At 41.1% G+C, this 13,001-nt stretch overlaps 1 protein-coding gene across 2 annotated transcripts in view; it reads left to right on the top strand.

The window, feature by feature from the left end:
- Window positions 1-6: 6 nt before the first annotated feature.
- The window catches only part of PRICKLE1 (prickle planar cell polarity protein 1), a 112,518-nt gene continuing 99,523 nt past the window's right edge, over window positions 7-13,001 (top strand). For both annotated transcript variants that reach the window (XM_040488398.1, XM_040488402.1), the window contains exon 1: window positions 7-220. The gene's annotated coding sequence lies outside the window, so the exon portion shown is untranslated. The remainder of the gene's footprint in view (window positions 221-13,001) is intronic.

Consider the following 13,001-nt stretch of genomic DNA (forward strand, 5'->3'; position numbering starts at 1 on the left):
GCCGCCGCCGCCCGACAGCGCGCCCCGGAACATGCCCGCCGCGCGCCGCCTGCGCTGACTTCCCCGAGGGGCCCCGCGGCCGGCGCGGCGACTTGCCGGGCTCTCTGGATGGTTCGCTGGCTGCCCGCCCTCGCCCACCCCTGACGCCGCGGACCGCAGCACCGCAGACCTGCCGCGGCGCGGAGGACCGTCCAGCCGACCGCTCTCTGCCTCGCGCGGGGTGAGTGGCAGCCCGGCTCCCGCCGGCTCTGCAGAGGGGCTGCGGCGCGGCAGTGGGGGACGAGCGCCGGACGGGAAGGGCTAGGCACCCAGGGGGTCACTGCGGGAGGTTGTGGGGGGGGGGGTGCTGTGACATCCAGGCTGGGCCGGCAGAGCAGACAGCAAGGGAGAAGGGCATAATCTGCTTGTTGGGCTGTGTAGACGGTGAAAGCAGATACTAGGTTGCAGCACCGACAGGGCTTCAGATAGGCTGTCCGCATGGCTCCGGTTTGCTGCATCACTACCAACTCTTCCCCTGATTCTCTCCTACGTGGAAACCCGTTCAGTGGCCCCAGAGTCGCGGCGATGAGGGGCGCAGGGAGGCGAGGGTGCGTCGGCATGTGTCCGCCGCTTAGGATCTCCTGTCACCTACTGGCCTCCGGAGGGAGGGTGCCGATTCCCTCCCAAGGCTCTGCGGGAAGGGCCGGTTGCTTTTCGGCAGGGGTGCTTCGGCTCCCCCGCGCCCCCCACCCCCATCCTCGACAAAGGTATTTTCTGAAGGTAGCACGTCCCTGGAAAAGAATGGGAGCGTCTTCCTCCCTTTTCGGCAGAAAAAAAAGTTGGAGAAACTGGGCATGTTAATTATTAGCAGGGCCGGGACTCGGGATGCAGCAGAAAGCTGTGAAAATTTCATTGCCCTCTAAGAAAAACAAACGACATCGCCAGTGACCATCGGCAGTGCCATAGTATCTGGGGGGACTTGGGGGTAATTGCCCACAGATTGTCTTCAGGAGCCTGAAGGACGACATACGGATGGCACCGCACGGAGTTCCAGCCTGGCTGAGGGCGATTCAGAGTCAGAACCCAAAGGTGTTCCATTGCTGATTTTCTAAAGAGTATGGGAGGCAAGTGCGGCCGTGAACAAGGTGAAGAGCGCAGCCTGGGAACCTACCTAAAAGGAAAAAAGCCCCTGGAAAGATGTGGCCTCTCCGGAGAGGTTCACATGCATCTGTGCTGTAAAAAGCATGCATGTGTATGTGACTTTTAGAATGGATTTGATGCAGGACGCTTTGTACCTAACAAAATCGAACGTGAGCATGCCTTACAGTTTCGTGTCCCTCTCTCTTCATTTTAATCAGCTGTGTGTGCAGCTGGTGTTACATAATTGACGTGCTTCACCCTCAGATTATTTTTTAATGTACTTTTGGAGGAAGGGGAGCTTCTGCTGTCCCTTCAGACAAGCCCAAGGTGTAGACCAGCAAGGGTTGCTGGATGTTTGCCCTGGTCCGGCTCCAGATGTGTGAGCTCAGCTGTTGCCTGTCACTTAGGTGACAACTGGCCTTTTCCCACTAAGCCTTTGCTGTCTCCATTCTCCTCAGCAAAGTGTCAGTGTTCAGCCGCCTTCTATTATCAAGAGTGGACTGCAGCCCCTTGGGGAGGCGGCAGTCTTGTTTGACCATCCTCAACAATATGTGTTTTCAGACTCTAGGAAGGGGGGGGGAATCCCATGACAGCAAGATAGATACATTTTGAATTGAGCACCAACTTAATCCAAAGATTCTGCTTTAATCAAGACAGCTCTGGAAGGATGACGCAATATTTGTCAAGCCTTTTTCCCTGGAACAATATTTACTCCCACCAAGGGATTTTCAACTTAAACAGCAGCCATTTATCTTGCTGTCTGGTGGGGCCTGGTTCGGGTTGCCTCCAGCGGGGTCCCAGCCTAGGTGGCTGGTTTGGCCTGGGACAGGAATCTGTCATTGTAACCCAGCTGGAGCCCGAAGAAAGCAAAATACAGCACCTGCTGGTACCAGGGGGGGGGGGTTTCTAACTGCCATCAACTGGCCAGTCAGGAAACACAGAAGGAGATATTTTACAAGCCCTTCCAGAAATGTTTATACAGAGGATTTAAAGGTTAACAATGCATGTGTTCTACATATTAAAACTAAAGGTTCTGGAAACAAATGGACATTACCCACAGTTAAGAGTCAGCACACTTGCTGATGGACTCGAAAATCTGTTTTAGTAAGTCATGGCTAACAATAGTGACTCATTCTTGTGAATAAATCTAGGAAGGAAGGAAAGAAGGAGGGAAGGGAAGGATCAAGGGAGGGAGGGGAAGAAAGGAGGAAAGGAGGAGGGAAGAGCTGGATGGTACATAGAGGTGGCCATGTTGCTGTGAGCAAATGGTTTAGTAAATTAACTTTTCCATCCTTAATTTGGTACTTACTGTTGATTTGTCACTGTGTGATCCTGTTGGTTTACAGGTTTTTTTTTTTTTAAGAAAAGTTATATATTTTACTAAAGTGACAGATTCAATCAGTTCTGCTAACAATACCAATGAAACTTAAAAAGTTTATCATGTTTTTATAATCAACTTTCATGGAACCACCGTTTGTCTCTATAATAAAGGAGATTGCAGTGAGTCAGCTTTTGGTCATGCAAATAAAATCTAATATCAGCTGGGAAGAAAAAAAAAAACCTTGTAGGGTTAATAGCTAAACTATTAAGTTGAGAGTCAGATGTGGGTAAAAGTCTGATTGCTACTGATATCCTCTCCGATGATAATTCTGAAAAGACACAAAAGCAAAAGTTAAAATTTGAGGTTTCTTTAATGAAGGATTTGAAAAATTAAGCTGAAATCTAAGTTTTAAAAAGTGGCATTATAAAATAATTTTTCTAAAAACTTTGATAATTCCTTGAAAGCAAAACACAGAGTTGAATATTATGAGTGATGTTCATATTATTCATGGAATGGAATGAGAATCTTTAAAAAGTTACCTTCCAGTAATTAAGTAACTCTTAATGGCCTAAACCTGTAGTTTGTATTTTCCAATATTATGGGAAATGATTTTCAGAAAAAAATGATCATTACCAGTATTCTAGTTAATTGCAGTCAGTTTTCTGGTTAAAGTAGTTCATAAAGAGTAGATTTTTCCTTTTAAAGAAGGGAAGTAATTTAAAAAGTCAAAGTGATTCTCATCTGTGCATAGAAATGTTAAAGATGGCACTTGACCAGGATAGACTCCTTCCTGTTGGAAAGATAGCTCTCTCTCGCTCTTTTCCCCTCACTTTTTGTAAAATAATATCAATTGTTTAACTCTTATTAGTGTGAGAATATTCAATTTGCTTAGAGCCACATGTAATTATTCCATAATAAAGAGGTGTTAAGAAAGTGAATGAATTGGATTTCTTGGTTGGTTGGTTGGTGTTTTAAGGGACCCTTACGGCTTTTTCTTTTGGTCACAGAACAAAGCATTTTCATTTTGTGCACTAACATCTTTGGAAGGCTGTTGTGAGAGCAAACACACTGGAAGAAGAAAGTCCAATAATCTAGGTGCCAAGTCCCGTATTGTTGCAGTTCCTCGAAACCTCGGGCAGCATGTGGGGCCAGCGCTCCAGAGCAGGGTACGGGGACAGAGATGGCACCGGGAACCACAGCAGTCCCCCCACTTCTGGACTTCGCCATCTCCCATAGACACAAGTGTACCACCTCAGCTCCCACCACCACCCCGTAACACAAGACCACACTCAGTTTGCAGCTGTGCTGAACTGAAGTCAAGGAGGGTCACTGCATGTGTGTTGGTGAAGGAACACTTGGAGCAGTGGAAATGGGGGATCCAGCTAAGCCCGTGTTTCCCTCATTCCCCTCTCTCCCAAGGGAGGGATGGTGGGAAGAGGCATACATTCCAGGTTGGAGCATGCTGATGTCATGACGCTTCTGGCGCAGAGATACGACAGAATAATCGGATCACTTCCCTGTGTGGCAGAATGACACGATTTTCCCAAGAACCAGTCCTGAGCCAGTGGTCCACTGGCACTATTTCCAGTTACTAGAGGGGATCAGACCTCTCAAAGAAAATGGAATAATTCCTCCTGTGTTTCTGTGTTGTTCACTTGTTTAGACTAAATTCCAAACGCATTTTGGTCACTTTTGAAGGGACCTCTCTAGGAACAAGAGTGATTGCTCATCCTGAAGGGATTAGACCTTTCCAGCTTCATTTCCTTATAAAGAGAGATTTTAAATTTAAAATACAAATAAAAATGTCAGCAGGGCAGATGCCAGCGTAAACATTTTGAAACTTAAAGCTGTAAACTAGCAAACAGCTTTCATTTACCTTACCTAACTTTCCCCCAACCCCCCCCCCACCCCCCCCCACCCCCCCCCCCACCGTCCCCCCATCCCCTGTCCCACTTAACTTTACTTAACTTCCCACCCGCCTTCTGTAAGTTTGGTCCTAAGTGATCCCTCTGACCAATTAAACTGCAGTTGTATTTTTCTCACTGGTAGATTTGGGGTCAACTCTTGGGAGAGGTGCCTTTCATTTCTAGTGGATTGCACTTCAGGAAAAAAAAAAAAAGTTAGGGCTGTGTTATTTCAGTTGTTCTAGAACTGAAGTCATATACTCCTAAGAGTTTTGACCCAATTGCTGATTTATAGCATTCCCCAGCTTTTGCTTTGTGTATGCTTCTCTGTTTCCTTCTTTTCTCATTGGGTCTCTGGAAAGAAAGATTTGTCAATAATACAGTGGAAATATTGCAGTGAGATGCAGACCGGTAAGTAGACGACTCAGTGCAGTGTGCTCTCACTCAGCTGCCCTTCTTTTATCCGAGGCAGATCCCACAGCTCGCAATTATGGTCTTTGACTTTGGTAACAATTCTGTTTGAAATGTTTCCAATTACACACAATATTGGCGGCATGTAGCAGCTGCATGCCAAAAAGCATTTCGAAGCATGTTCCAAGAATCAGGCTGTGATTGCTTTTAATTTAAATAAAGGCTATTTGGTTTCCTGTGAAGTTTTTTATAACCACCCCCCCCCCCCATTTTTGTTGCCTTAAAAAAAAAGTCTGATATAAAGTAGCCACCACTTAACAAGATACAATATTGGTCCTGGTTTGTAGGATGGCCCTTTGCTTTGAGCAAGCATAACTGAACTTTTCATTAAAGGAAATTTTAAAGAAACATTGTACAGTAGTTTGGATTTCCCCAAAGAATAAGAAGGGAAGAAGTTATCTGATCACATACTGTAAGTAGCTAATGTTTTCAGGTTTCCCCGCCCCTTTCTTCTTTAGCCAAATATCATTCTAATTATCTTTGTAGGGGCACCTGGGTGGCTCAGTCGGTTAAGCCTCTGACCAGTTCAGGTCATGATCTCTTCGTGAGCTTGAGCCCTGCACCGGGTTCTGTGCTGACAGTTAAGAGCCTGGCGCCTGCTTCAGATTCTGTGTCTCTCTCTCTCTCTCTCTGCCCTCCCCTGCTCCCACTCTGTCAGTCTCTCTCTCTCTCTCAAAATTAAATAAACATAAAAAAAAAAAAATCCCCTTGTGGGGAAACTTAAATTATCTTTTTAGGTCACTGGAGACTATTTGACATACTGTCTTCAGATTTTTCTATTTTACTTTTGTGAGCCCATGATCATGTGTTAAAAATACATTAAAAGAGTAGAGAGAGGTCAATAAGAATATTCTTTAAAGGAGTGGTGGGGGCGGTGGCAGTGGGGGGGCTGTGGGGGGGGGGGAGACCAGCAAATAATTCCACCATTCTGCAGCAACCAGGCCCTCCGGATCTGCCCCCTCTGTGGGGTTGAAATTTCTGAACACTGAAACCTTTTAAAACGGTAGTGGTTTCAATCTTTTAATAGCTACCAGATATACCTGACTTATTAAATCTGAAAATAAGAAAATATACACTCTCAGGACTTGGAGTGAAGCGATTGGTTATAGCACCCAGGCGGCGGGGGCGGGGAGGGTTCTGTTTCCAGGATAGTTTGTTGGCCCATTTGAAATGTAACACCTAGAGCTAGAGGGTATCCAATAACTGAGGTGCTAAGATGGTCCTAATTAAGGTGTTTTCACATAGGCTCTTTCAATCCTGGCAAAAACATCCTATAGAATATAGTGCTTCTTTGGGTTGAACAGTAGTTGACTTGCATAAATGCCAACATCTCTTCTGGCATTTTTGGAAACCTTCCATAGCGTAATAAATAGTGCTGTATAATCCAAATTTGTAAATGCCATGTTTCATGTAGCCCCTGTAGAGACAGCTGAAATTAACCCAGGCTGCTAGGAATCATTGAGATCCTGGAGGCTACTGCCTAAATCCAAGGTACTACCTTTAACAAACATAGTGAAGGCGTTTGATACAATCTAGGAGAAAGTGTGAGGTTCGATTTCATATAGCAGTGTCTTGTGAAGAAGTGCCCTCCGACTGATGCTTAGACTTCTCCTTTATCCTTGAAACACTGTCTTGCAATTAACTTTTAATTCTAAAAATTTCCTTTTTAGAGGAAATTTGCTCAGCTCGAGGTAAAACGAGGTTTATGTTGCTTTATCAGCTGAGCACCCCAGCCTGCCAGATACATGCCCCACCAGGGCCCATTGCTATAGTGACAAAGCCCACAGTAACCATGGTTGAAATAGAAAGTCTATTAAAACCCTTTTCTATATTGGCCATCTCCTCTGCCCTAGTTAAAATGCTGTCTTCTGGACACACACACACACACACACACAAATACAAGTGCATATATACCACTCTTTCAGTCTAAAAATAGTAAACTGATTTAAACCATGTTACAGTTTCACCAAAAGCATTTGCGCTTTTTTTCTTCTTTTATCTCACTGATAAGCAAATAATATGGTAATCTCCTGAAGACACTCAGGACTTGTTAACCGTAATTGATATTTCCAACTATGTTATTTACATGCTTGGGTAATCTAAGGTCCTTAGTTAGGATCTGAAAAAGAGCTAGTGTGGCATTTTGTTTTGTTTTAAAACATCACTTCCAAACAATTTAGGGAACGGTTAGATTTTATGTGCAAAGACTGCTTAGTGCTCCAGTGTTGAAACACTTATTGTAATGTATGTCAAAAAAAAAGACGGCATTTTAAATTCTTCTGTGACTATGTAATAAGTGTGTTCGGAGCTTGGAGGATGCGCATGTTACATAATTTTTAGAAAGAGATAAAGTGAGGTCTGAAGTACCTTAGAGAATCACAGATGTTTCTTGTAAGGAAATCCATATGCTTCCTACAAATTTTGAACTGCTTTCTGATGCTTAGCCTTGTTAATTGCAAGGATCACATGAATAATTTCATTGAGTTCCTTAGTTCTTATTTACACGAGCCTTGAGAAAGGAGCTGAAGTGATAAACAACTTGCTCCCCTCACCTAATTCTAAAGTGCTTTGGCCCTTATGTTTTTGTGAATGTGAAGGGAGGGAATAAAATATACAGAGAAGATGTTTGTGTTTAGTTAACGTAATCATGTAAGTTTCCTTTGTGGGCCTTCGATAAGCTTAAACAGCTTGCCAGGCTAATAGCCAAAAACATGTCCTTGAGTACTGCCAAACACGTTAAAGGCAGACCAGTCTTTCTTCATATTGAAGTGTTAGAAATGGTTTTTTGTGACCTTCTGAATTTTAAGGAAGAAACCAGAAAAATCACTCTCTTCTCCCCCTCCTTATCTGTGAAACCCAAAATTATTATTCATTGCAGTGCTGACAGGAGAAACTGATAGAAATAATGATATTTATTTGAGAATGTTTTAAACTAGCTTGACTTGGCTGTTTAAGGAGGAAGCAACCAGCTTGCTATGGTGTATGATGGGTCTTTTGCTATTTATATGTTTGTCTTGCCCGTTGACACTGGCTTTTTACTTTGGTTCAGTAACTTTTGGCAAGTACTGGTCAGTTTATCCTGTCTCTTCTTGAGCAGAGCTTCAAGAATAGTGCTAGGGTCCCTGGGTGGCTCATTCGGTTAAGCGTCCTATTTGGCTCAGGTCATGATTTCATAGTTCGTGGGTTTGAGCCCTGTGTCGGGTTCTGTGCTGACAGCTCAGAGCCTGGAGCCTGCTTCAGAAACTGTCTCTCTCTCTGTCCCTCCCTGGCTCACACTGTCTCTCAAAATAAATAAACATTAAAAAAAAAAAAAAAAAAGGAATAGACAATAGTGATGTGGTATAATAATGCAGAAAAAGACAGCTTTCCTCCAGTCTCTTTCTGAAAATCAGGAAAATTAGACTGTAATATAGTTGTGTGATTTTGGGGAGGCCTCTCAACCTCTCTGGGCCTCAGTTTCCTCATATTTAAGTGAGGGAATTAGGCTAGATCAGTACATATTAACCAAAGGTTTGAATCATAAATGTCTGTGCAGCTTTTTCAAAATACAAATACACAAAGATTTTAAGGCAGGAGGTTTTGAGTGTGGTCTTGCACATTTAGCCTGAAAAGGCTTCGTAGGTAATTCGATGCGCAGCTGTGGTTAAGAGCCACTAAATCAGATGATCTCTAAGATTTCCTTCTACTTCTAAAATTTTGTTTCTAATCCTACTAAGCTGAACTGCTTTTCTTTCCTTCTTTCCTTTCTCCCTCCTTCCTTCACCTCTATGTTTATTCCTCATGTTGCTGTCAAAAATTTATAGATACCGCGGTAGCCCAATTTCTGGATGGTCTATGTTCTGCTCTTGTAAATACTACTGGTAATTAATGTGAGGGAGGGACCATGTCTGCTCACCATTGCATACCCAATGCCTACCTAACATGGCCTGGCACGTGACAAATAGAGACAGCCAAGAAAGTCAGGAAACTTTTTGAAAATGTAATATTACGTTCCAAAATAACATGCTCAATATGCTTTTTGTCAACATTCCAGATACCTTTCCAATTTAAAAACAATGGATATAATTGTTCATCTGAAAAACAACATGACAAATATATCATTTTCCTTCTGTTTCCAGACTTTTGGAATATCCCGTAGTGTATCGATTATTTTCGGGGGTCCAGATTAACAACTGCTCTCACTGCTTTAAATTCAGAAATACAGAAATAACAAGTGTCAGCAAGGATGTGGAGAAAAAGGAGTGGGAGTGTAAATTAGCAGCCATTGTGGAAAACAGTATGGAGTTCCTCAAAAAATTAAAAGTAGAAATACCATATAATCCAATAATTCTACTATTGGCTATTTATTTACCCAAAGAAAACAAAACACTGCTTTGAAAAGACGCATGCCCTCCTGTGTTTATTGCAGCACTATTTACAATGGCCAAGATATGGAAGCAACCTAAGTGTCCATCAATAGATGAATGGATAAGGACGATGCGGTGTATGTATAATATATATAATGTATATACATATATATAATTATATTATAATATAATGGAATATTACTGAGCCAGAGGATGAGATTGTTCCATTTATGACAACATGGATGGACCTAGAGGGTATTATGCTAGGTAAAATAAATCAGACTGAGAAAGACAAATACCATATGATTTTACTCATGTGGAATCTGAAAACAATAGATGAATAAGCAAACAAATCAGATCTCTAAGTAGAACAAACTGATGGTTGCAAAATGGGTGAAGGGGAATAGAAGATACAGACTTCCAGTTATGGAATGAATAAATTGCAAGAATAAAAGGCACAGCATAGGGAATATAGTCAATGATATTATAATGGCATTGTGTGGTAACAGATGGTAGCTACATTTGTGATAAGCGTGGCATAACATATAGAAGTTGAATAACTAAGTTGTACACCTGAAACTAATGTAACATTGTAGGTCAGCTATACGCAAATTCAAAAACAGTTTAATAAATAAGTAAACAATAAGGGGAAATTTAAAAAAGAATATTTAAAAAAAATAAATTCAGAGGCACTTCTGAAAAGTTATCTGGAGGTTGGGAAATAAAGGAGCAGATAATTTAAAGTGTAATTAACCTACTGTTAAAAAATAGTTTATCTTATGAAAAACATAGTTTTTCCTAAGTGTCCTTACCTTCTGGTGCCTGTATATGTTGAATGAATGAATGAATGAATGTGCAGTTTTCTGTGGTCATTCTAATGTGTATCAGTTTGAGAAATATAACCCAACCATAATTGGTATAAAGGTTTCAGAGCTCATCTAACAAACTTACAACTTCATTACAATTTTAAATCTCATTTTATTACATTTCAATTATGGTCACTTTAATTGCAAAGGTCAAAATTCTTCAATAGATTTTTACCAATATAGTGTCTTTTTATTATTATTTATTTATTTAGAGAGAAGGAGCAGGGAAGAGGGGCAGAGGAAGAGAGAGAATCTTCTTTTTTTTTTAATGTTCATTTATTTTGAGAGAAAGAGAGAGAGTGCAGGGGAGGGGCAGAGGGAAGGGGATCACAACAGGGAGCCCAGTGCGGGGCTCAAACTCACAAACCTTGAGATCATGACCTGAGCCAAAGTCAGAGGCTCAACCAAATGAGCCACTCAGGTGCCCCTGCCAATACAATGTGTTAATAAAGTGTGTGTCTGATTAAGCCCTTCGTCCTTTTCAACAACAGAAATGCCAATTCCTATTTTTTTTGTTGTTGTTGGTGTAGTAAGCTAGCTAGTTATAACTTTTTTTATGGCCAGCAATTATTTTGATTCTTTTACAGACATGAATGCATATCATATATTTCATAACATATGAAGTGCTTTAAAACTGTCCAGATCCATATTATACAGAGGCTCATATCCAAAATGTATATATATTTCTTGTTCTAGATAAATCAGAGTCTTAATAAAATATGAGAAGTATGCTCTCAGTTTTTCTCAAATAACTGTGATGCATCTGAAAGTTTTATTTTCAAACACTGAAAAATTCTTGGTTACATAGTTTTATGGAAATTGATTAAAAGAGTTTATGAGCCATTTTGTTTCTTTGCTTTTTCTTATTTGGTCTTTGAAAATGGATTATTTCCTATCATTATCCATTATTACCCTTGCTGTAGAATAGCAAGTAAATTTAAAAAAAATCCGTCATTATCACTACTGGCTGTGTCTATATAGTATAGACAAATAAACAAAAAAGGAAATTTATACTTACATAGCTTACTTATTTTTTGTTGTTGTTGTTGTTATACATTGCTGTTATATGTTATATGTTGCCGTTTTTGTGGGTGGGGTTTCGTTTTATTTGTAATTAAAAGAAGGACCTTAAAAACACACCATTCTAAAAGCTGGATAACTGTCCAGGTTCCTTTGACCTTTCACTGTATAGGATGACCAGTAGCAAAATCAGCTAACCTCAGCTCAGTTTTTCCTACTGGATGTCCATTGCCAAGTCAAATAATCAGGACATTAGAGTGGAAATTTCTACCTGAATTAATCTACTTGTGTTGTTTGCACAATGTAACTGGAAAACTCTCTCTCTTAGCTATTATATGAAGAGATACTCTGAGGCATTTTAGTCAGGAAAAAGATTAAGTTGTAGCTAAACAGGGTTTAAGGATCATTGGAGATAAATTGAGAGCTGGTTCAAAGTATTGTATAAAGCTTTATTATTTATAAGTTTCACTTTTTTCTGACAGTTCACAGCTAATCTCCTTGTTTGACTAGACTTGACAAGCTAATATAAAAGGACAAGTTTAGGTTTGTCCAGGTGGGATCATAGCTCACTGCATCTTTTCAGGTCTCTGCTCAAAAGTCATCTGATACAGGGAAAGCTTTCCCTAATCACCCTGTATACAATGGCAGCACCCTTGCCTGCCCCGGACATTACCCAGCACTCCTGAGACCGCTCAACCTGCAGACTTTTCTCCATAGCACTTATCACTATCAGACAGATACTTAGTTATTATAGCTGTCTGTTCCATGAAGTAGTCTCTATGCTGTTTCCTGCTTTATCCTCAATCTTAGAGGCACATAGAAGGTGCTTAATAAACACCTGCAGAATGAATGACTGCAAAAAGATAGGGAGCTGTCTGCGCTTCAAATTGGGACACCTCCTCCCCAATCTAACAGTATGTATTGCTGGGCAAGTTAGAGAGTTTTATGCTTATGTTCTTATTTTATAGTAAAGTTAGCAAATGGCTACCCTCATTTTACCGGATAAGCATTTGTGGACCACTTTAATGTTATATATAAAATAAAGACAAAGAGAACCCAGTATTTTGTTTTTATCCGAGTGTGAATTTTCAGAACAAAGATTTTTCTAGGTGTTGTTTGGATTTGTATGGGCATTTTGTTTTGTTTTGTTTTTGCAGCTAAAGTAAGGTTTCTGAGCTGTTTCCTTCCTTGTCTGAATAAAGCCAGAGGAACATGATAAGAATATGAGGGAAAAGACTGACAGAATACCCCTCCTCCCCTCCCCTCCCCTCTACCACAAAGTGACCAGTGAAATGTAATCAAATAGCAGATGGATCGTATTAATAGAAGAGTGAATATTCACAGCAGGGAAGCTATGTGACTTACCTCTCCATAATGTATCCAAACTACTCTGTAACCTTTACCAAAAATAGAGGCAGTATCTTGAGACAGACTTGTGCTGTTGCCTTGTGTGTTAAAACAAGGGCAACAATGGACCAACTTTCACTCAAGAAATCGTCTGACTTAAATTCCAGAGGTGAAAAGCTAATCCTCTAAGTGATTTCAACTAGCTTACTAGGAAACCTAGTTGCTTAAAATTATTATTTTAATGTCTCAGGTTCCAGGGCTAAATGGGCATTGGGTCAGCTCTCCTGTTAAGGAGCTGAACCCACTTATTTGTCCAGAAATTACATCTTTTGACTGGGGTGGGGGGGGGGGTCTTTACTACTAATAAGACTAATACCTCCAACATACACAAAGCCTTGCAAATTCATTTACCTTTACTGCATCTTTGTGTGGAGGTTTAACTGAGATTTTCCCAATTTACTGTTGAAGAAGCTGCCTGTTAGTTCAAGATGCACCTTCTTAAGGAGCTTTGGTTTGGCAGATCCTAAATAAATGAATGTTTGTAGTTCAGTTTTTGGAAAGAAAGAAGAAAAAAGCAAGAGGGAAAATAAGCAAGCACTTGAGACTT

This window comes from Herpailurus yagouaroundi, unplaced genomic scaffold (genome assembly GCF_014898765.1).
Source record: "Herpailurus yagouaroundi ecotype Mexico unplaced genomic scaffold, PumYag 166, whole genome shotgun sequence".
Lineage (NCBI taxonomy): Eukaryota > Metazoa > Chordata > Mammalia > Carnivora > Felidae > Herpailurus > Herpailurus yagouaroundi.